This window comes from Magnolia sinica, chromosome 12, assembly GCF_029962835.1.
Source record: "Magnolia sinica isolate HGM2019 chromosome 12, MsV1, whole genome shotgun sequence".
Lineage (NCBI taxonomy): Eukaryota > Viridiplantae > Streptophyta > Magnoliopsida > Magnoliales > Magnoliaceae > Magnolia > Magnolia sinica.
In genome coordinates this window covers 6,578,529-6,603,108 of record NC_080584.1, presented here as the reverse complement: position 1 = coordinate 6,603,108, position 24,580 = coordinate 6,578,529, and positions in this window count along the sequence as shown.

Sequence of the window (24,580 nt, the reverse complement as noted above, 5' to 3'; positions counted from 1 at the left end):
TGTGTAATGGTGCTTTATGGCGGGCTAAGCCTTGGGAACAATGTTGGTTTGACGTCCACATTGTAAGGACAATGTTGGTTAAATGTCCGCATTGTCATACTCCTTAAGGCCACTGATAGGTTCATATTTATACTCTGCAGGCCGTCTAGGCCCATTTCTGTGATACGCAGAGCCCATCCCTATATGCATGTTTAAGATAGATCCATGGTTCATGATCATTCGCATCATATGTATGCCTCGACATGAGGAGTGACCGCTCATAGCATAGGCCTTTGGGCAGATCGCTTATGGGCTCCTTGAAGGCTGAGTTGCCCCATATAAGTGCATGGTACATACAGATGGTGCATGACTGATAATGTGACTCATGCACTTGCATTTGTGTGATTATAGTTACTATATGCCCTAGCGACATCAGGGCCATGGCCTCCACAGATACATCGTGGATGGCAGGATTGGAGACCGAAAATATTTGATTCTAGCATACGGGCACCATAGATGTCCCTGGGTGAAAATCCCTAAACCCGATGGTACCAGAGGATGACTCCAATGTCGAGACCGAGTGGATATGTGAGCGCACGAGGGCCGAATACCAGGAGGCCGCGTCTCCCACTGTGTCGTGGTCGGTTGGAAAGGAGTGTGGCCTTACTCGCCCGAGGGTAGGGGGCAATACTAGGCTGAGTTTGACCAGCTCGCGAATGGGTCCGCTATCGACGTGCCGGATAGGTATTGGCAGACTATTGGTCAGGCGGATAGTGAGGTTTCTTACGCTCATTTGGACTGTGCGGCTAGGAGAGCGACAGTGCCATTTGGAGTGTATTGAACCCCGGTGATTATCCAGAATGAGAACTGTACTGATACATGTTGAGGATTGGCATGCTTGAGTTGCATCTTGCATCGCATGGCCGTGTTATGGCCGATAGCATTCATATCTTGCATCGCATGGCCGTGTTATGGCCGATAGCATTCATATCTTGCACCGCATAGCCTTGGTACGGCTGATTGCATTCATGTGCTCATCATCATGATTCCGCATCACTCTGACCTTGCATTTTGAGCACGTTTATATTGCGCACACACTTACACCACCCTCTAAGCTTTCCATAAGCTTATGCACGATTGATGCGTGCAGGTGACGTCAGGACGCAGTCGCAGCCATAGTCTCGTTGTAGTTGGAGCGTGCAGCCGAGCTTCTGGAGTTCTGTTTCTTTTGTTACATTGTATTTTCCTTTTCTTTCGCATTGTACTTAAAAAGTTTTTGATCTTAGTGGATTTTGTGGTGGTGTTCTTGTGGTTATTGTTTGTGGGTTATGCTTTTGTTATGCTCATTATGATTCAGACTGATGACTTGAAATCCTCCTTGTAGTATCCCAGGATCGGAACCTGGTGAATGGGTGCCGGGATCCGAAAATGGGGTTCTACGGAGGCTGTCGGCGCCGGATTCGGCGATCGGGAATTTTGTGAGCCCGGTTTCCGAGTTCGGGGCGTGACATTGGTCCTTTCATTCGCATCGCATATTGCATTGCATCCTCAGTACATAGTATTTGGCTTACTATCTCCGCATTGCATAACTGATCTATATTGCTTCCTCAGTATATGATATTGGTTTATTATATTTTTGCATCGCATAACCCGGATAAGGCTGATGGTATTTATGGGCCTATCAGCATGTTTTCGCATTATTCTGATATTGTATGATTATGGGCTTGTCAGTATTTCCACTTATTCTGATTACTCTGATATTGCTTACTTGGCACTTACCTTGTAGACACACTTTCACCACCCACTAAGCTTTCTATAAGCTTATGCACGATAGATGCGTGCAGGTGGCGTTAGGTTGCAGCAGCGTTGAGCTTGGAGCATGCAGCGGACTTCTGGAGCTTTGATTTTGACATATGTATTTCCCTTTCAGCATTGTATTCAAATGTTTATATTAGTGGATATGTGATGACGATGTTACCTTTGTGATTTGGGTAAACTTGTGGTTATGCTTCTTATAAGATAAATGTATATTGAAAAATCCTCCTTGTAGGATCCTAAGATCGGAACCTGGCGCATGGACACTGGGAGCCAAGAATGGGGTACTACGGAGGCTGTTGGCACCGGATTCGACGATCAAAAATTTTGTGAGTCCGATTACCGAGTTTGGAGCATAACATTCATGGCAAAGATGGACCAAAGAAGGCCCGATGGAAGGCGGAAGTGATTAGGACTGTCAGAACCTTAAAACAGCCATAGCTAACAAACTAGAATGAGTTTTCTGATATATCATATATGATTTTGGGGTAGGAGAAGTTGATTTAGCCAACAAACCTAGCAGATTTGCAAGATTCCACCAGATTGAAGGTCGAAAGTCTATTTTATTTTCATTAAACAGATCAATCTGGACTATACAGTATGTCCAATGCTCTTTTCATCAACCACAATGGAAAAATCAATTGATCCAATGGTTTTGATCATCCAATCAATAACATATAAATTGGAAGGCCAAGATCTTCTATCTAGAAATACGTCCATTCATCAGCTAGAGGGATTAATTTGTTGAGGCTAAGAATGTATGACTTATGGTCCTAAAAAATCATTTTTATAAGTTAATCTTAACCGTTCCATTTATGGCTTGTAAAATGGATGGCTTAAGAAAGAAGGAAATTTGAAAACAATGTATCAAGCCATCCAATGGTTTTGATATTTGCATGGTGGCACATGAAGTGCTAGCTGGATCTAACGTATGATCTGGATTGATCGATGGAGCTATCCAAGTGTCCTGATGGAGGTAGGAGCATCATGACTAATGCGTTGTGTATCTTCCGTAGGGGTGTACATCGAGTTGAACCGAGTTGAGCTGGCCTCAGCTCGACTCGGCTCAGCCACTAGCTGACCTCAGCTTGCACTCGGCTCAGCTCGGTCCTCAAGCCTGACTGGCTAGCTTGGCTTGGTTTGGTCAGCAACTCGGGCTAGTTCGAGCTGACTTTAAGCCAAGATCGAGCTGACTTTGCCTGTACAGCATTTTCACAAACACCTTCACTGCACCTTCAAAATCTCACTGTATTTGAGACAACAACAATGGTTTTACAGGTATTTTATCAAACACCTTTTAAGCAATATAAAAATCAAGAAAAAAAGGTCATTGGTTTCATATACAAACCTTTCTTGCCGCCAGCCCCACTACGTTGAGTCATTTCATCAAACACTTGGTGAGCAACATCAATATCAAAGTAACCGAGTCACCATACTGGTTTGATCCAAGTTCACTTCAAGCTAGGTTCGATCCGAGTTGAGTCGAGCCGAGTTGGGGCCAGCTGGAACACTCGGGCTCAGCAAATCAGCACGACTCTGGCTCGAACTCAGCTTCGAACCGAGTGGAATCAAGCTATTTTAGTCTAGGTCGCTAGCTCGGTTCGCGTACACCTCTGCTTCTTCGGCCTTTTATACCCACAATAGTTTCAAAAACTACTAAAATGCCATTGTACATGCGCCGTCCAAAATGCTCCAGTTACGAAAATTAGTTGTCCTGTTTTGTCAAAGTTCTTAAAAACAATTCCTACCAACGTCTTATCCACGTGGGACATCTCAGCCGTCCAAAAGAAAGATCACACCATGAAGACTACCTTCCGTGAAAATCAGACGATAAACTAACTAGGTGGGCCTCGTTGGTGTGTCGAGTTGGACCATTGTCCACCCATTGATTTCGATGATTTGGTGGGCCTGACTTTTTGCCTTAGATGATCTTAAGGGTACGGCCCACATTAAGTTCATTAGCCTTACTCAGCCATGCTTAGATCGGCCTAAGCCCAGCCTGTCTAAATTTCCACCTTCAATATTAGGCTGAGTCTAGGCCCACGGACTAAAAGAAAGCCCAAGCCCATCACAAGGTACTCATGCCGTGCAGCCCAAGCCCATTTTCTTCTCGGGCCTGAAAGTCAGGCCCGAGCTTGTCACGGACGGCCATGGCGAGGACTGAAGAAACTAGCGGCGTAGATGGCTCCGCCCAGCACTTTTTAACTCTTCGGCCCTTGCCCATCTTAGTTGAGAAGCGGATTAGGTGGTGTACCACACACCACCGACCTGGATGGTGTGGGTAGTATGAACGGTCCAAAGGAGATCAAAGTAACATTGGCCCACGATAATGTATTTATTATATCCACCTCGTTCATCCATTTTCTGAGATCATTTTAAAGCGTATGCCGAAAAATTATTCATATCTAAAGCTCAAGTGGACCATACCACAAATAGAAGTGGGACAATGATTCTCACCGTTAAAACATTCATAGGCCTATCATAACCTTTATTTTCCATCCAATTTGTTCATAAGGTCACACACACCTGTACGAAGAGTAAAAACAAATACTATATTGATCCAAAACTTCTGCAATCCCCAAAAGAGTTTCAATGGTAAGACATTCAATCCCCCACTACTTTTTGCAGAGTGGTCCCCTTGATCTTTAGATCTATCTTATTATTATTATTTTTTCCATGGGGCCTTCCAACAAGCATGCTAAATAGATGGACAGTTTTGAATATAACATATAACTCATGAAAATGATGGCACCATTGTCGATCCGGCGGCACTATCGCCGGAATGTTCCAGGGGCAGCAGTATTATCGCCAGTCTGGACTGAGATAATTTGGAAGCGGATCAGCTTGTGTACCACACACCAGCTATATAGCTGCTGTATGTATGTGTCGTGTGAAGATGAGCACCAATGTTCATCGAGCTCCGAGTTGCACAAACAGTTCAAAGGAGATCAAAGTTACATGGGCCCCACAGTGATGTATTTATTATATCTACACCTATTCATCTATTAGAGCATTATGTAAAAAATGAATCATGTCCCAAGATTATCTGGACCACACTACAAATAGCAGCGGAGATAATGATTTTCACCATTAAACAATTCGTAGGGCCCACCATAACGTTTATTTTCCATCCAATCTGTTCATAAGGTCACGAAGACCTGAATTAAGAGGAAAAACAAATTTCACATTGATCCAAAACTTCAATGACCTCAAAAAAGGTTTCAATGGTCGACGTTCAATCCGCCAGTGCCTTTTGCAGTGTTGTCCATTTGATAGTTAGATCTTTCTTCTTTTCTTTTCTTTTTTTGTCTCAAGCCTTAACATGGTCTTGCCAAATGTATGGACGATTTGGATATAACACATAACTCATGATTAGACCTCCGTAACTTTCTAACGTCAATACAGCAGCTATATAACTAGTGTGAGGTACACTAGCTAATGCGCTTCCAGGTAATTTCGTCCATAAAAATGCATGGGAAAGTTGGAGACGCATGGGAAAAGAATACGAATTTCCTGCTTGTGAGAAGCAACAAAATTATAGTTGTTACAATCTAATTAGACCATGTAATTGCAGAATGCATTGAATTTGCGTCTCAGTTAGAGACGGGCCAATCAGTATACAACGGAGGAAAAAAGTTGCATTTCTAACTGAGATGGGCCAATCAAATCAGTATACAGTAGAGGAAAAAAGTTGCATCTCTAACTGAGACGGGTCAATCAATATACAGCAGAGGAAAAAAGTTGCATCTTTAACGGAGATGGGCCAATCAAATCAGTATACAACAGAGGAAAAAAGTTGCATCTCTAACTGAGACGGGCCAATCAAATCAGTATACAACAGAGGGAAAAAGTTGCATCTCTAACTGAGACGGGCTAATCAAATCAGTATACAGCAGAGAAAAAAGTTGCATCTCTAATTGAGACGGGCCAATCAAATCAGTATACAGCAGAGAAAAAAGTTGCATCTCTAATTGAGACGGGCCAATCAAATCAGTATACAGCAGAGAAAAAGTTGCATCTCTAGCTGAGATGGGCCAATCAAATCAATATACAACAGAGAAAAAAGTTGCATCTCTAACTAAGACGGGCCAATCAAATCAGTATACAGCAGAGGAAAAAAGTTGCATCTCTAATTGAGACGGGCCAATCAAATCAGTATTCAGCGGAGAAAAAAGTTGCATCTCAAGCTGAGATGGGCCAATCAAATCAGTATACAACAAAGGAAAAAAGTTGCATCTCTAGCTGAGACAGGCCAATCAAATCAGTATTCAACAGAGAAAAAAGTGGCATCTCTATGGCTGAGACGGGCCAATCAAATTAGTATACAGCAGAGGAAAAAATTTGCATCTCTATATGAGATAGGCCAATCAAATCAGTATACAACAGAGAAAAAAGTGGCATATCCATCTGAGACGGGCCAATCAAATCAATATACAACGGAGAAAAAAGTTGCATCTCTAGCTGAGACGGCATCTCTGACTTAGACGGGCCAATCAGCATACAGCAGAGGAAAAAAGTTGTTTGTTAAAAAGCGAAAGCAAGTTTCCACGAAGTATCCCCGGAGAGAACAAGCAACACATTCGTCTCCCTATAAAAATAAGATTAGTATTTCTCATCTCCAAACGTCTCCACTCTCATTCTCTTTCTACCACTCATCTATTCCCTGCAACCACACATCTCTTCCCTGCAACAAAACAATGGCTGAGATGGAAGTGGGCCACTATATCATCAACGTCCCGGAGGATTACACAAACATCTCAGTTGCAGTACTGGCGCCTGAGAAATTAAAGACGAAGCAATCCCACATGGACCTATTGATGGTAGTGGCTGTCCTTTTAATTGTAGTTTCCGCCGTTGGGATTGGAGATATCTCTGTTGGAGTTGGGTTTTATAGAGACCTATATCAGGAAATTCTCTTAAAAGTATACGCCATGGTGATTCTCACTGCCTTTGAATTGGGAATGGGACTGCTTTTCATCTCTGTGCTACTTGTGCAAGTGCCTATATTGGTTGCTATAGCCAAGAAACTACTGTGGGCAGTTGTTGCATTGGTCTACATTTCACTTTTCCTTGTTGAGTTTGGTGGGTTGAAGTAGATTTGCTATTGTCCTTGTTGCGCGGCTGTCGTTGTTTGTTGTTGCCGCTATAGTACTGGTGTTGCTGTTCCTGTCGAGGTTTTCTGTCGTTACCATTATGGTATTGGTGGCGTTGTTGCTGCTGTGGTTGTTTGTTGTTATTATAATTACAGTATCGGTGTTGTGTGTGGTCGTCCTTGTCTTTCCTTTTCCACGTCCATAGTAAAATGTAGTTGGGAACGTTTGGCATGTACTACTATAAAAAGTGTTTTATTATGGTTGTTTCAAATCCTGGTCTTTTAATTCTTATCTATAAATGGACAGTGATAAAGAGATGGGACGTAACATTCCAATCGGCTGTCAAGTTGTTCATATGCAGTAGGGTGGGACACAACACATGGGCCTGACATGGGTTGGTTCAGACCTAATTTTGAACTGATTGGGCCAGTAACACTAAAACACCAACGGTCTGGATTACAGACCGTGCAGAGTCTTCTATGTTGTATATTCTTTTATGAGCCCATCAATCTGGCTTCAAACTAACGTTCGATGCTCCATTTGTTTACTTGTTTGATCTGATATTTAGGCCCCACCACACCAGGACGTGTGGTTTGGCTAGTGACGCTACCACCAGCCAGGTGGCTAATGGTCGGTGCTATGTCTACCCTACCATGATGTATGTGTTTATCCACGCCATCCATCCATTTTGAAAGATAATTTCAGGCTTGATCTAAAAAATAAGGTAGATCTAAATCTCAGGTGGGCCTGTATGAAGGGAAAACTCAAATACAAGCATGATCCAAGACTTCTGTGGGCCTCAAGAAGTTTTGAACGGTGGTCATTCATTCCCCACTGTTTTATGTGGTGTGGTCCACTTGAGTTTTGGATCTGAAAAATTTTTGGGCTCCTACCCTTAAGTGAGCTGGTAAAATGGATGGACGGCCCAAGAAACTGAAATTCATCCACCCATTCTCCAAAGAACAAACTCAATAAAAAAATCTCTATAAAATCAAACAAAAAAAATGATAAGAAGTACCTTTTTTTATAAAACAAACACCCTCAAACTCCAAAATTCTAACCCAACCCTTTTAACATTGCTTTTCCAGAGGTCTGCCGAATCAATCCAAACCAATCCAAGCAACCCATTTCCAGTATATTCCGATCACACCCAGATCCCCAAATACTTCAAAAAACAAAACCCAAATTAGATTTTTGAATGAATTTGAAATCTCTAACCGCTTCTGCCCAAACCCAGCTCCAGAGGTGGCTTCCCAGCCGCCTCGGCCCGTCGAATCGATCGGAGAAATTTCGTGATTTTGGAGAATATCGTTGAAAATTGGATCTAGGTTTTTAATTCCGAGGATTGATTTCACGGAATTGCACGAATTTGGGAGTGGGTAGAGCTTTGTACGAAGGAATTATATAATCCTCGGCTCGAGGATTTGCACATTATACTTGAGCTTTTCATTTGTGCTGGAGGGGCCCTCGGGAAGCGGATTGGCTGGTGTACCACACACCAGCAGCCGATTTGTACGAACGGTTCAAAGTAGATCAAAGTTACATGGCCCCAAAATGATGCATTTATCATATCTACACCGTTCATTCATTTGGAGAGATCATTTTAGATCTTGATCCCAAAATTGAGTAATTTCCGAAGATCAAGTGGACCACACTACAAATAACAGTAGTGACAATAATTCTCACCATTAAAACATTCGTAGGCCCACCGGGACGTTTAATTTCATCCAATCTGTTCATAAGGTCACACGGACCTAGACGAAGAGAAAAAATAAATATCATATTGATCCAAAATTTCTGTAACCCCAAAAGAGTTTCAATGGCAGACGTTCAATCCTCCGTTGCTTTTTACAGTGTGGTCCACTTGATTTTTGGATTTGACTAATTTTTGGGCTCAATCCTTACGACGAGCTCACCAAGTGGACAGACAGTTTGGATATAACTCATGATGGCCCACCATTGAAGGTTGGATGCTAAGTAAATATCATGGACCACCACGTCTATTAATCTTTATGAACAGGTTCAATGGGTTATTCTCGATTTTTTTTTGTTCTTAGAACCACTAGTCCTGTTGGTGTCATTCTTGGTGATCGGAACCGTTTATGTGGTGTGGCAGCCGGGAATGGACCATTGTCAAAATTGAAACAGGATAAATATAAGGGCTCGTTTGAGAGCGTGGATTTAAAACACCTGGATTCAAAACCCCCTGAATTTGAAATCCTCTTATTGTGTTTGGCACCTTGGAATGGGAATCAACTTTATTCCAAAAGTACCTATGCATGATATATTTACGGTGGTTTGAATTTAATTAGTAAATCAATTGAATATCTCTAATCAGTGACCGTATATAACGTTTGACACAATGGTTGTAATAAGCTTGCTGAAATATATACTTTGCCTGAAAACGATGAAATTCTAAGACTTCGATGGACCACAAGCACGAGATCATGTCCGAGCGACTAGTCAATGATTTTTAACTGTTGATTTAAATGGATAATGTTTAGACAACGTTGATCGTCATATTAAAGTAATTATAATAATGCAATTGATAATCTAGTTGTTTTGGGATATCAGTAGTGGGCCATGTGCCCAATAGTTTAATAGTGTAGTAACACACATATTACATATGCAACTCTGGTAAGGATTTTATATATAATCGAAGCTTTCATTGAGGATTTCAAACCCCCTCTTTGAGGGGATTTGAAACCCCCGTTTACTTCATAGTGCCAAACAACTAGGGGTTTGAAATCCCCCCAAATCCTCCAAATCCATGGTGCTAGGTATTAGATGGGATAGAATTGCAATTGGTCCCATGCAGGATTTTCGCGGATTTTGACCTCCACTACACGTGGAGCTAATATTGATGCATGCATTTATCCATGCCATCCATCCATATATATTGTTTACATGTGACATTCTAGTTATATATGTGTACAAGTGAATGACATTCGTTGTGAATTTGGTCAATTGATTATAATTCCATAGTCTACAAAACAGGCTTAATCTAGTATTTTCCCGTAGCAAGAATTTTATTTCAAACATGGGATTGGATAGCTAAAATACAATGGTATTTTCAGAAATGCAATCATTGTGCAATAACGATGTTAATCCCATCTAATACAATTCAATACCATTTTATTCCACACACCAAACACACCCTAAGGGATTTTGACTATATTAGCCTTGTGGTATGGTAAAAATTCTGAAAAGGAATGGAAGTTTAAAATATTATGAGGATAGGTTCCTTACAAGTTTTTTAAAAAATTTCAAACCAAATTGCCTATCCTTTGATCAAAAGTTGTATAGATTTTAAGTGAAGAAAAAGTTACATAATATCCAATCTCGAGAAAATGATGTGAACGGAATTTGTTATTGGGCCTATTGGAATATAGATACAATTCATTCATTTTTTTTATACCTCTATATTTATATGAGAATATGCTAACTTATTATTGACATGATCTCTATGTAGCCCACAAAACCTGATAACCTGTAACAATGTCTATTCGATACAATCTATTTTCTTGTAATGTAGTTCATGTGACTGGTGAATGTTGATGATACTTTTAACCATGGCCTTCCATGAAATTCCAAGATTATTGGATGGAGTGGATTCTACACATATGTGATAGTGGACCCCACAGACGGTGTACGAATTTCTAGTGGTGTGGTCCATTTAAGAAGTTTCCGACGGTAAGAGTTCAATCATCATTGTTTCTTGTGGTATAGTTCATTTAAGCCTTTAGTCTGTTTCCTTTCAAGGTTCATGCTTTAAATTGTTCTATTAAGATATATCCGCATAGATAAATTATATACATCACGATGACCCATAACAACCAATAATAATGGCCGGTGGCCATTCACTCCTTACTATTTCCTTATGCTGAGGTCCACCTTATTTGTAGATGTAACCCATTCTTTGCCCATAGAAAGCATTGAGATTAAAAACCTACCATTGAAAACTTCTCGAGAGCCACAATTTTTTTATACAACTTATTCTTTGGCCGACCCATGACATTAAATTAAATTTTAAATCCAATTAATGAAGTATATCTTCGACACATATCCCATGATGGCCCCACAACCATTAACACATGATAACCTAAACCCCTGACATATGACAATCTCGACCCTTAAAACATACTCGATAGTGGGTCTCATAGAAGACGTCCTTATAGTGTTGAGGGTCGAGGTTGTCATGCATTAAGGGTCAAGGTTATTAGGGTCGAGGTTCTCATGTATTAAGGGTTGAGATTATCATTGGTTAAGGGTCGAGGTTGTCATGTGTTAAGAGTATAGGTTACTATGTGTCAACCTCGACCCTTAACACATGACAACCTCAACCCGTAACATATGACAACCATGACCCAAGCCCCTAGAACATGATAACTTAGACCAACACATGACAACATAGACCCTTAAGACATGACAACACAACTCAAACCCTTAACACATGATAACCTATACCCTTAACACATGACAACCAAGACTCTTAACATATGACAACTCATATCCAAATCTTTAACACATGACAACCTAGACCCTTAGCATAGACAACCCATACCCTTAACGCATAACAACCACTTCAACCAAGGCAATAAATTACAAAATCTAAATTTTATCTCATTTATTGTCTTTCACATGGCAACCGTAATCATCCTTATCTACCTCAATTCCCTTCTGACAATTACTTTTCCGTACAATAATCACAACCACAATCATTCCTTTATATTCACAACAAAAAGTAGCTTTCATCTCTAAGAAAATGCTATTAGGGCTTTAGAAGTTGTTGGCAGTGCACATACATTGGAGATGTTGATGGTGATGATCGTACACCAGAAAATGCAATCGAAAAGGGTGATGGTGGGTCCCTGGAAAACATGTTTGAAAATGAAGAAGAAGCCCTAGGAAAACAATAAAGAAAGAATAAAAATAAGCTCTGTATGGGAACTAGGTTCTAAAGTAGGGGCATTTTCGTCCACTAATTCTTTAAAAAATGATCAGAATGCCAACCAAGGGATATATTTGAGAGGTCAGATTTATGGGGCTTTTCGCAATACCATAAGGCTAGTACGGTGAAAATTCCATTATGTTATCTCTTTCTTCCATTTGCTACGTAAGTAGTGAACTATGCATCATATAGGGTGTATTTGTGATTATTTAAGGAGAGGATTTCGTACTTCTTAAAAAAATTCTTAGATGGATTTTGCTTATTTTTTGATGATTTTGCTTCTAACTTGGATTTTTGGAGAGAAGGCATTAGCTGGTATAAGAAGGGAAGGTTCGATCTACCATTTTAGATACTCTAGGAATTGGAGAATGGAGAAACTTGAAGAGAGAGAGAGAGAGAGAGAGGGAGAGAGAGAGAGAGAGATGAAGGGAGAGATCTGAGAGAAGGAGGGAGGGAGTGTTTAGGGCTGTTTCTCAGTTTCTTTGTCCTTATCAAACATGTACTTGAGCAGACAATATATGCCCATGGCTTGTTTCGTTGTTACTTGTGCTAACTTGAAGTTGTTTTAGGTTGTGTTTGGATGTAATATGGAATTGAATTGTAAGTAATTCTACTAGAGTAAAAGCATAGAAATGTTCGAATCGTAGTTGTCCCTCTTTACATCATGTTGAGTTATTGGCCTTCAAATCACAATGACATTCGATCCTTTCAAGTTAAAAGGATTTTTAACTACAATTTGTCTGCTAGTTCCTCATTATAAATACTAAAAAATATTGTCAATTTTTGTTGTTTTCTAGTGGTAAAAATAAATTTTCGCAATTCAGTTCATCTATATGTCCATGCCAGTGCTTGGCATGGAGGAATTGAAATACAAGAAGTGGATGTTGGTGTGTATAGTTTTCTAAAAATAAAATAAAGCAGACACCCTAATCTATATGAAGCCTCTATAAGGGATAGAACTCCTTTTTGTAACTTATAGAGAATATCATTGAGCTTGTATCTGTTATTAATAGTGAATACAAAGCAGTTATATCTTAATAAGTTGTTCACTTGTAGCTATTGAGTGATTTATACAATAGAATTTAGTAGCTATGAGTTGATCATTTGATTAGGTTGATGAATCTTATTATTTCCAAGAAAGCTTTAGACCTCTCTAACAACCTCATTCGTGACAATCTGAAGTTTAGACTTCTCTAACAACCTCGTTAATGATAATCTGAAGTTTAGACCTCTCTAAGTTTTTACGTGCTAATAGAATTACTCTTTTCAAAGTATAAGTGGATAATTTTTTTGAAAGATAACAAGATTTATTTAAAAGACATGGCCAATAAGCTAATAAAAAATACAATAGTGTACAATAACTCTACCCAGGTACTAGAAGACTCAAACACAACAAATTTCATACATCCTAACCCTTGAGCCATATATATAAGGATTACAACTATAGATTATTTCAACATGAGCAATTCAAATTGTTGTCCTTCAGCGAGGACAAAGAGGTTGCCCACTTAATGACGTGAGATTTAGCATTTGGAAAAATAACCCCAAAGTAAAAATAGATAGATTGTTAAAACATCTGTTACTTCTTTCCCACCATGATTCCTGCAAAACCACCATCAAAAGTATCTGACAAACACATTTCCTGGTTAGTATGAGAGGAAATTGTCATGTTACTTTGGAAAATTGGAAATGTACTATTTCAGTCCTGAGCATTCACCCTTGACTGAACTAGCTCAAAGCGCACCTAATTGGGCTCTTGATGAGAAGATGAAATTAGGTAACTTTGAAACTATATTCTCTTTATTTATTTGTGTTGATTGTAGGTTTAATAGCTTTAAGGACATGAGTTGTTGAGTTTGTTTGTTTGGAGAAAAAGAATTTGGCATTTTGAGTCATGTTTGCTTATAGGATTGAATTTGGCATCTTGGGTTTTGTTTTTGGGAGGATTTTGAGGGTGCTTGCATGATAAAGGTGAGATTTTTTGTGATTTTATGGGGTGAGATTTTAAGTTTTTGCATCTGGGTTTTGTTCTTGGGAGTATTTTGAATGGGAAGAAAAGGTGGGCAATTTAAATGTTCAAAATGGTGATATGATTGGGTAGAAATTCATTTTCTATTTCTATTTCTTTTTTTTCTTTTTTTCTTTTTAGAGTTTTTGCATGAAGAAGCTAAAAAGGTTCTCTTTTTTGCCGTAGTTCTCATGAAGATGGTGGTTCTGGGGTCAGAATTTCATGTGAGAGGTTTTCTTGTTTTTTTTTTCTTCTTTTTTGGAGTTTTTACATGAAGAAGCTAAAAAGGTTCTCTTTTTTGCCGTAGTTCTCATGAAGATGGTGGTTCTGGGGTCAGAATTTCATGTGAGAGGTTTTCTTGTTTTGATGAAGTTGTTTCTCTTTTAGGCATTTACCTTTGTGTTTATGTTTGTTTCGTGTCTGGAATTTCATGTGGAAATTGCTAGCTTTTGGGTTATGGTGGTTTTTGTTATATTATCTTTGATAGTGAGAGGTTTTTGGAGAGAAACAAATGATGGGAAGGAGAATTTTCTTTTTCTATAAGTGAGTTTGTTGATTTTTATATGGTTAAGAGTATAAACTGCATGTAAAATTGCAAAATAACCTTATTATGCATTGAGTATGAAGATCAGATGAATGGAATAACATACTTTGTTGGGACGTCATTGCTATAAGCTTGATGCCGTAGCCTTCCTTCCCCACTTTAATGCCATAGCCTTCCTTCCTCACTTTGACGCCGTAGCCTTCCTCTCCTTACACCCTTATAGAAGAATCACATCTATTGATGTGTTGGATCGGGGATCTAACCCTATTTTATAGCTGTAGAGGGTTGAGGAGTTTGGAACCCAACGAAACTCATCTCCTTAAGGCTCCATACGAATTTGATAATCCCAATCTCACTAAAACATTGTCTGTGTATACAAATGTAGTACACCACCCCTTACACGATTTTAGATGCATCACAACTTAGTGGGATCCACTAGTACACCTGATCACACTATCCAACCCTTACGATAATCCAAACTGTTGATCAATAAGGCCCACCTTATAGAATTCTTACATATAGAGCTCCAATGCAAGACTTCTCCTTCTAGCATAAACTCAAGGTATTCCGTAATAGCAATGGTGGCCGTAACAACTACCACCGATACCTTTACAATATGGGGTGTAATGGCCATTATGGCCTCTCTCTTTTTTAATTGAAGAAAATTTTAAAAACCTATATCGGCCTCGTAGCCATTACATAGCCAATATGGCCTTTACAGAATGTATAATGGGTTGTAATGGCCTTTACAAGTCATTTTTTTTGTAACATCATTTATGACCCCATAACGTATAACAGTTGCAACTGTTACGTTTATGTAACGGCTTTTACGACACACAATGCATAAACTATAAATGTCAATTGGGTTCCCTCCCCCCTTTCATGTATTATCTATTTGCTAGGTTAGTTGTAGCATAACTTTAACAATAAATTATATATGCTTATTTGGATTGGCATAAAATGATTGAGAGTTTTTCTCTTTCTTCAATTCATTTGTTTCTTTTGAGGTTACTATGAGAATTTGACAGTCAATGCCATGGAGAAAGTCCTTGGTTAAAATAGAGATTCTGTTCACCAAGCACCAAGTTCCATTTAACAACTGGCTCAGATGTGTATATGCACCAATTGAGATCTCAAAAAGAAATTACGAACTATACCCCAAACAATGGTACTGGTTGTTAAAGGGCAATACAAGGCTTTCTACAGATATTTTGTATTGATTTCTTGTATGTGCTAAATTTTCAAACATTTTATGGGAACAAAAGTGATGGTCATAACATTTGCTTTTAAACCTAGAATATATCAGACAATTAAATAGGCCTGAGAGTAATACAACAACTATTTAGCCAATGCCAAGAGCACCATTGGCAGCATTTGATGATGGATTCAATGGGGAGACATCATCATCAGCTCCATTTTAGAACTTGGAGAACTTGTGAACGAAGTGCTTGGAAGCTACAATATATTAGAAGATTTAGAGCAGTTAACCTATGTTAATATCCTTAATTTGATCATGATCTAATGGTCCAAAAGCCATAACTTTAGCAAAGATTGAACAATGATATTTAGCTTAAATTTTTAACAGTTCCAAGGGTATTTGCACATCTCATGCACTCGCCTTGCGAACCTAGGTTGAATGGTTCGAAACGTGATCTCGTCTCAATGTTTGCGATGGACATCAATTCCGCTAAGACGAACGTCTTTTTATAGTTTCGGATTCAGCAGTCCACTGACGAGTGGTCTAAAGCTGATTCAGTTAATCCAGGCATTTCTAAAATAAGTTGAGCAACGAGATTTTTCATGTACGACGATTAAAGTTTGGATTTGCTAAGCTCATAGTGTGACCCATTCATAATTAGCGGATACGGTAATTTGCTCATAATCGACCTAAATTCTTCAATTCTAGGTTAAATAGGGTAATTAATCGAACTTATATGGTTCTCTAATAATAATACTCGCGAACATACTAGGATCTAGTACATAAATTTATAGTCATTATAATGGATGTAAACTAGGGTTGAAAGTTGGGCGGGTTCAACCCGACCCAACATTGGGTTGGGCTTGGGCAGGATGTATCGAGTCCAGTCATGGGGTTGGGGTATACAGACACCAACCCGATAAAACTTGGGTCGGGCTCGGGTTGGGATATTGGGTTGCCCGATCCAACCCGAACTCGATCAATATATAAGTTACTTATAAATTATAATCAAGTGCAGATCATCTGTGTTGAAGACATAAGAAATTCCGGTGCTATGGGGTCTCATTAGTCCACATCATTTTTTTAACACATGCACACACACTCATGCTGTTGTGGGATTTCACCACCTATGGATACTCGAACCCTTGACCGGGTGTTGAAACTCCTGAAAGTCTACCACCAGAGCAAGAGTGGATTTCTCTCTGCCATATAGATTGGTTGCTACACAACATGACTTTTAAATGAGTAGTTGTTCTATATTTTAGCTTGTTTGTTTTTTAAAAAAATTAAGTTCTTCAGAATAAATAACTACATATAAAATTAATAAAATCATAGATATAAAAAATAAGACGTGTATTGAAATATAATAAACTAATGCAATCATGAAAATAGTGTATTGAAATATAATAAACTAATGCAATCATGAAAATATTAGCATGTATCCACCCGACGAACCCAACCGAATCCGCTTGGGTTGGGCTTGGGTTCGGTATGGATCATTGGACCATGTGCTCCTTGTTCATTTCCTTGTTACCGGCGTTCAGGGGTGTCGATGGGCCAGACTCGGGCCTAACAAAACCCAGCCTGAACAGTTCAAAATATGGGCCGAGATCAAACCCAGGCCCTGCCCATTGACATCAATGAAGCTGCTTTCCCTTGTACATTACCAACATGATGTTGTCCTCCGGGAGCACAATAGCTTTTAGCTCTCCTATTTAATACTAGGACACCTACTAAGTTCAATAGATTAATCTGGAGTGTCCATTATGTTCAGTACTCTTTTCATCATAACCCATGGAAAGATCACATGATCGAATGGTTCTGATCATCTGATCAATAACCTATAAAATAGAAGCCAGGATCAATCCTCGTCTACTGTGCTAATTCCCTATATATCGAAACATACTGCGTGGTGTAGCACACACCATCGACGTCCCTGGGGCCGACTGAACTCTGCCATGTCAACACACCACGCAAATCCTTTTCTCTATAAATCCTGGCGCTCTGAACGCTTTGGATCCTTTTTCCCATACGTGCGAAGCCGATCGCATGCCTCTGTGGGGCTTACTGTGATGTACGTATCTTATCCACGCCGTCCATCCGTTTTATCAGTTCATTTTATATCATTGGCATGATATTGAAGCACATCCAAAGCTCAAGTGGACCACACCATAGTAAATAGTGTGAATCTAACGCCTGCCATTGAAAACTTCTTAAGAACCACAGATGTTTTGGATCAAGTTGATATTATTGTTTCCCTCGTTTTTTGGTCAATATTGGGTTTGAGTTAAAATGACCCGGTAAAATGGATGGATGGCATGAATAAGACACATTCTTCACAGTGGGCCCCACAGAGTTTACTCGATACGAAATATGCTACCCACCAGGCGATCAACGCGGACATCTAGCTATCCACGAAGTGACATCACTAGGGCGTGTTTGGGCGGTGGGATTAGAAGGGATTAAGTGGGATGGGATTCAAAAAATATAATTATTACCCATGGCGGGATTGTCTCATGTTGCCATGGGGTAAAATTAATGCCATGCTTTGTTGGTAATACGGTGGTACATTGAATGGATATGCCCTCCATCATTTGAAATTACTGAGAATAACACACGTGTTATATCTAAACTGCTCATTCATTTTCTAACCTCATTTTATGGCATAGGCCTAAAAAAGGTAGATTCAAAACTTATGTGGCGCCAAAGAAGTTTTCAATGGTAAGTATTCAATCCCCATTGCTTTCTATGGTAGGGTCCACTTGAGCTTTAGATTTACCTAATTTCTTGGCCCATGCTCTAAAATAATCTCAAAAAATGGGTGGACAGTGTGGATATAGCCCACAAATCATAGTTAGACCTACACAACTTGCTAACATTGAGTGAAACTAGCACGGGACCCTATGCAATTTCATTCAATCTAATTCCAAGCTTTTCCATTCTTCCCAAATATGGATCAGAATTGGCGGACCAGATGAATCGATCCCACCTAATCCCTTCTAATCCCCCTGCCCAAACACGCCCTAAGTTCCGTGGCCCCTATGATGCATTTGTTGTATCCACACCGTCCATCCGTTTGAAAAAATCATTTTAGGGCATGAGCCAGAGAAGGAAGGAGATTAAAAGCTCAATTGATTCCCATTCCCACCGTAGAAAACGGTGGGGATAGGAAGCCTACCATTAAAAGCTAACTGGGGCAACAGAAGTTTTCAACAAAAGTTCTCAAATATTTGGTGACCTTTGGATCTGCTTCATTTTTGAGATCATGTCCTAACATGATCCCTTCAAATGAATGGACGGTGTGGATACTACACAAACATCCTAACGGGCCCATATAACTTAGTGAAATCACTTGGAAATTGGTAGGTAATGGGAGTCCCATCACTTCTTTACTGGGACACATGAGGGAGCACTTGGCAGCATTAGGTCAAGCGAACTTGTCCCATTGCCAAGTCGTGATCCATCAGTTCCGGGAGTGATGGGACTTCTTTATTTATATAAATAATTATTACACAAGCTGGTTTGGTTCTTACAAATTCAACAACATCATAATACTTGTTTAATAATTATTTAAATATCTCTTATATCACATATCGATATCACACAAGCAGCACTGTTTAATCAGGAGCAGATTAGCTGTTACCCGGGTAACAGCTTGGGTGTTATTCTTACCGTGTTGGGCCCACCTTGATGAATTTATTTTATATCCATGCTACTCATTTATTCTTTCAGCTTATTTAAGGAAGTCTTTCCAAAACTTAAGCAAATCCAAATCTCAGGTGGACCACACTACTAAAAAAAATGATGAATGATAATTAATTAATTTTTGTAAGCCACGAAATTTTGGATAAAACTAATATTTTTGTTTTCCCTTCATCCAATTTTGGTTGAACTTAGCAATGGGTTAGATGAAAAAAAAATAAAAATATAGGAATCTAATTACAATAGCCCTTGAGAAGTTTTTAATGGTGAACGTTTAATCATTACTGTTTCTCGTGTTGTGATCCACCTAACTTTCATATGTGCTTAAATTGTGGGACTGTGCCCTAATATAGTCTGTAAAAATGAATGAACTGAGTGAATATGCCACATATCATCAAGGTGGGTCCTGTCGTAAGGGTAACACCAAGCTGCCACTTAATCCCTGGCCTAATTAAATAATTAGGTGCCTTTTTAAAACCTTTTCTTTTAATTCCTTGATGTCTTTTTTTTTTTTTATTTAAATATCTTATAAGACTTTCAACCAAAATGCCCCTTTTACTTCTTTGTTTTAGAAACCAAAAAAAAAAAAGATAAATAAATTTAAAAAATACTAATAATTATCCTAAATATTTTTTTTTCAACTTTTTCTTTAAAAAAATAAAAAGAGAATGAAAAGAAAAAATATCAAATAAATAAAATAAATTATCTTCTATTTTTGTTGTTGCTCTCGGTAGACTTTCTTTTTTTAAGGATAAATAAATTATAAAAAATATATCTTTAATATTTTTTCTTTAAAAAATAAAAAAAATAAAAAAAATAAAAATATTAAATAAGTAAAATAATCTACCTTATTCTTTTTGTTCTTTTTCATTTTCCCATCCTCCTTTTTTTGAAAAAATAAAAAAGAAATCAGAAAATTAACTAATAAACAAGGAAAAAAAATATTATTATTATTTTTAAATAAATAAAAAAGAAAAAAGATGAAAATAAAAATATCAAATAAATAAAACAATATACCTTCACCTTCCCCTTCCTTTTATTTTTATTCTTTCTTTTCATAAAAACTAAGACCTTAACAATCAACAAAAAACTAAGCCTTAATACTAACAGAAAGTTCAAAAACTAATATTCAATAGGGATTGGAGACTTTAACAGCCAACAGAGAATTGATCAACAGAGAATTGGGACCCTAACATCAATAAAGAATTGAGACATTAACTTTTACCGGTAACTGAAACCCTAACATCAATAAAGAATTGAGACATTAACATCTACCGAATATTAAAACCCTAATATCAATAAAGAATTGAGACATTAACCTTTACCGGTAATTGAAACCCTAACATCCATAAAGAATTGAGACATTAACATCTACCGAATGTTAAAACCCTAATATCAATAAAGAATTGAGACATTAACATCTACCGAATGTTAAAACCCTAATATCAATAAAGAATTGAGACATTAACATCTACAGAATATTAATACTCTAACACTCAATAAAGAATTGAGATCCTAACATTAATAAAGAATTGAGACCTTAACACCTACCAAGTATTAAAACCCTAACACTCAATAGAGAATTGAGATCCTATCACTTAGTGAAAATTTAGGACCCATACATCAATAAGCCCTAACACTCAATATAAAACTAAGACCTTATCACTAATAGAGAACCAATACCTTAACATCAACAGAAGACAAACATGGAGAATGAAAAGATAAAGTATATTATTTTATTTATTTGATTTGTCTTCTTTCATATATATATATATATATTAAAAAAATAAAAAAATAAATTGAAGATATATATATATATATATAAATATATATATATATATATATATATATAGAAGAAGAAGAAAAAGAAGATAAATATTTTTATTTTCATTCTCTATTTATTTTTAAAAGAAGAAGGATAAGATATTGAAGATATATTTTTCTCATTTATTTATCATTTTTTTTAGGAAAAAAAAAAGAGAGAAAATATTTTACTTATTTGATATTTTTATTTTCATTCTCTTTTTATTTCCTAAAATGTAGAAGAAGATATTAAAGGTAATTATTAGTATTATTTCTTATTCATTTATATTTTATTTTATTCATTTATATTTTATTTTATTTTTTTTAAAAAAAAAGAAGATAAAACGAGAAGGAGCAAGGACATTTTGGTCCGAAAAAACGACATACAGCTTTTTGTTACCTACTTAATTAAGGCAGATAAGAGGCTTTTAATTTATACTTAAAGATCCCTCCACTTACGAGGAACCTTCGTTCGTGGAGACTTTCCCAACGACCCCAACTCCCTATAAATGGCGGCGTGCACTTCTCTTCCTCCCATCACCCCCTCCACCCTTCTCAACTCCCTCAAAAAAAACATGTCAGTCACAAAGCTAGCCCAGAAGGATATGTTGAAGGTAGCGGTCCTTTTAATTACAGTTTCTACAATTGAGATGGTTGGTGGTCTATCCATCAGGGTCTATGAAAACCCACATCACGAATTTCTCTTGAAAGCTTATGCCGTTGTGATTCTCGCCACCTTTGAATTGGGTATGGACTGTTTTTGCTCTCAGTGCTACTTCCACGAGTACCTGTATCCATTGTTGTGGTCAAGAAGCTAGTGTGGGTAGCTGTTGTACTGCTTCACGTTGCAGTTGCCCTGAAAATGGCTCTTCATTTCATATATTGATTTTGTGGGGGAGCGTTGGGAGCTATCAAGTAGAATTGCTATTGCTGTAATGGTTGTTGTAGTTGTCACTGATGTAGTTACTCAGTAGTGGAGTGTGTGGAGTGTGGTTGTTGTTGCTGCTGCTGCTGCTTTGTTTGTTATCCGTTGCTGCTTGTGTGATGGGAATACTACCCATTTTCTAATTTTAAAATAATAATAAAAGATATGTTCTCCTATCAAACTCATCTCCCTTTGATGGAAGAGGATTACGGTGACTCTGGTGGTGGCAGGATGTGACGTCAAATGATTGGCTGAGGTAGATTCGTCAGAAACGGGCCCACAATTAAGGGAAGTACCGAATTTGATTCGGTGAGCTTTGGGGAATAGTGAGTTTGGTGAGGACGGCACCATGGGGCCCACCTTGATGTTTGTGTTGTATATCCGAGCCGTTCATCTGTTTTTTTCAGATTATTTGAAGGTATGGGTAAAAAAGTCTCCTGTTGACCAGACTACAGGAAACAGTTGTTGATTGAATGCCCACCATTAAAAACTTCCTAGGGCCACAAAAGGTTTCTGATGGTGAGTGTTCAATAATCAATGTTTCGTGTGGTGTGGTCCACCTGATTTTTTGATTTACTTCATTTTTGAGACCATGCACCAAAAGGATATGGAAAAACGGATGGACGACGTGGATATATAACAATACATCAAGGTGGGCTCCATGGTGCTGGCCTCACAGAACCCGGCTTCGGTAAATACCCCTGTTAGTCGAAATTCTACTCGACCCAACGCGCAAGAACTCAAAAATGCGCTCTCAGATCTCTCTCTCTCTCTCTCTCTCTCTCTAGCAGATCTCGAAAGGTAATTTTCGATTTCTGTTTTACTATTGTATCTTTTAGTTTATCTCATCAAGCCTTCGTTCCTTCCTTCTGCTATGTGAGTAGTATAACTCTGTATCGTATAGGATGCGTTTGTGCTAATTTGAGGAGAGGATTTCGTTCTTTTATCGGAAAATCTCAAATGGGTTTTGCTTATTTTCTGATGATTTTGCTTCTGGCTTGGAATTTCTGGAGAGAAGGCACTTGAAGGCAGTAGAAGAAGGGAAAGGGTTCGAGCTGCCATTTCAGAAACGCTAGGAATTGGAGAATGGAGAATCTTGAAAATATTTCTATCAGAGAGTTTGATGAGAGAGAGACAGAAATGAGATGGGGTTGTTGTTCTGCATTTTCTTTCTCGTGGTTGACCATGTGCTCGGGCAGACAGCGTATACCCATGGTTTGAGTTTTGTTTGCTTCGAGAAAAAAAGGAATTTGGCCTATTGAGTTTTGTTTGGTTGGAGGATTGAATTTGGTATTTTGGGTTTTGTTTTGGGGAGGATTTTGAGGGTGCTTGTATAGCAAAGGTGGGATTTTTGAGATACTGTGGGGTAGGATTTCAAGTTTCTGCAACTTGGTTTTGTTCTTGGGAGGATTTTGAATGGAATGTGAGTTTCACTTCCATTATTCTGTTTCTCATTTTCTTTCTCCTGGTCGAACATGTACTCGAGCAGATGGGGTACGCCCTTGGTTTGTTTGGTTGTGACTTGTGCTAGCTTGAAGCTATTTCAGGGTATGTTTGGATGCAATGTGGAATTGAATTATAATATTCTAGTTACTCAATTAGAGTGTAAGCATGGAAATGATTGAATCATAATTACCTCCCTTTGCATCTTATTGAGAGATTGACCTCCGAATTACAACGACATTCCTTCCAAGCTGGAAGGAATTGTAACGGCAATTTGTGTGCTAGTTCCTCATTATGGTTTCTAAGAACCATCATCATTTTTCGTTGTTTCCTCTTGGTAAAAATAAATTTTCACAATTCAGTTTAGATAGGCGTCCATCTCAGCCCATGGCATAGAGGAATTGAAGTACAAGATGTGGATGTTGGTGTGTATAGATTTTCTGGAAATCAAATAAAGCAGACACCTTAGTCTGTATGAAGCCTCTATAAGGGAGAGAACTCCATTTTGTAAGCCTCTAGCATGGAGAGAACTCCTTTTTGTAACTTATAGTGAATATCATTGAGCCTGTGTCTGTTATTAATCGCAAATACAGAGCAGTTGTGTCCTAATAAGCTGTCCTACTTGTACCTACTGAGTGATTCATACAATAGAATTTAGTAGCTATGAGTTGAGCATTTGATTAGGTTAATGACTCCTGTTATTTGCAAGAAAGCTTTAGACCTCTCTAACAACCTCATGTGTGATAATCGGAGGTTGAGACCTATATTAAGCTATTTTGCGCTTTTGTAAGTACAGTATGACATGAAACATGCTGCTGGGTTCAGAAAAATAACCCTTCACTCCAGGACTATGTTATCTTGTTTTATTTGTTTTACTTAAGTGTTCACTGGAAGCTCTCATGGTTATTGTTAACATCTAGTTCAATTGCGTATCGTGCTTCTCCTTTGTCTTTTGACTTGTGCATCCTATATTCTTATTTACCAGGCTAACTCAAGTTCTTTCTTTTCGATGGTTCCTTTTCCAGTTCAGGTATGGTTAGATGTTAATATTGTTTCTCAACAAACATTCAAGCTCATCTTTCTTTTTTAGTGTTTTTATATCTTTTGTTTGCAAGAATT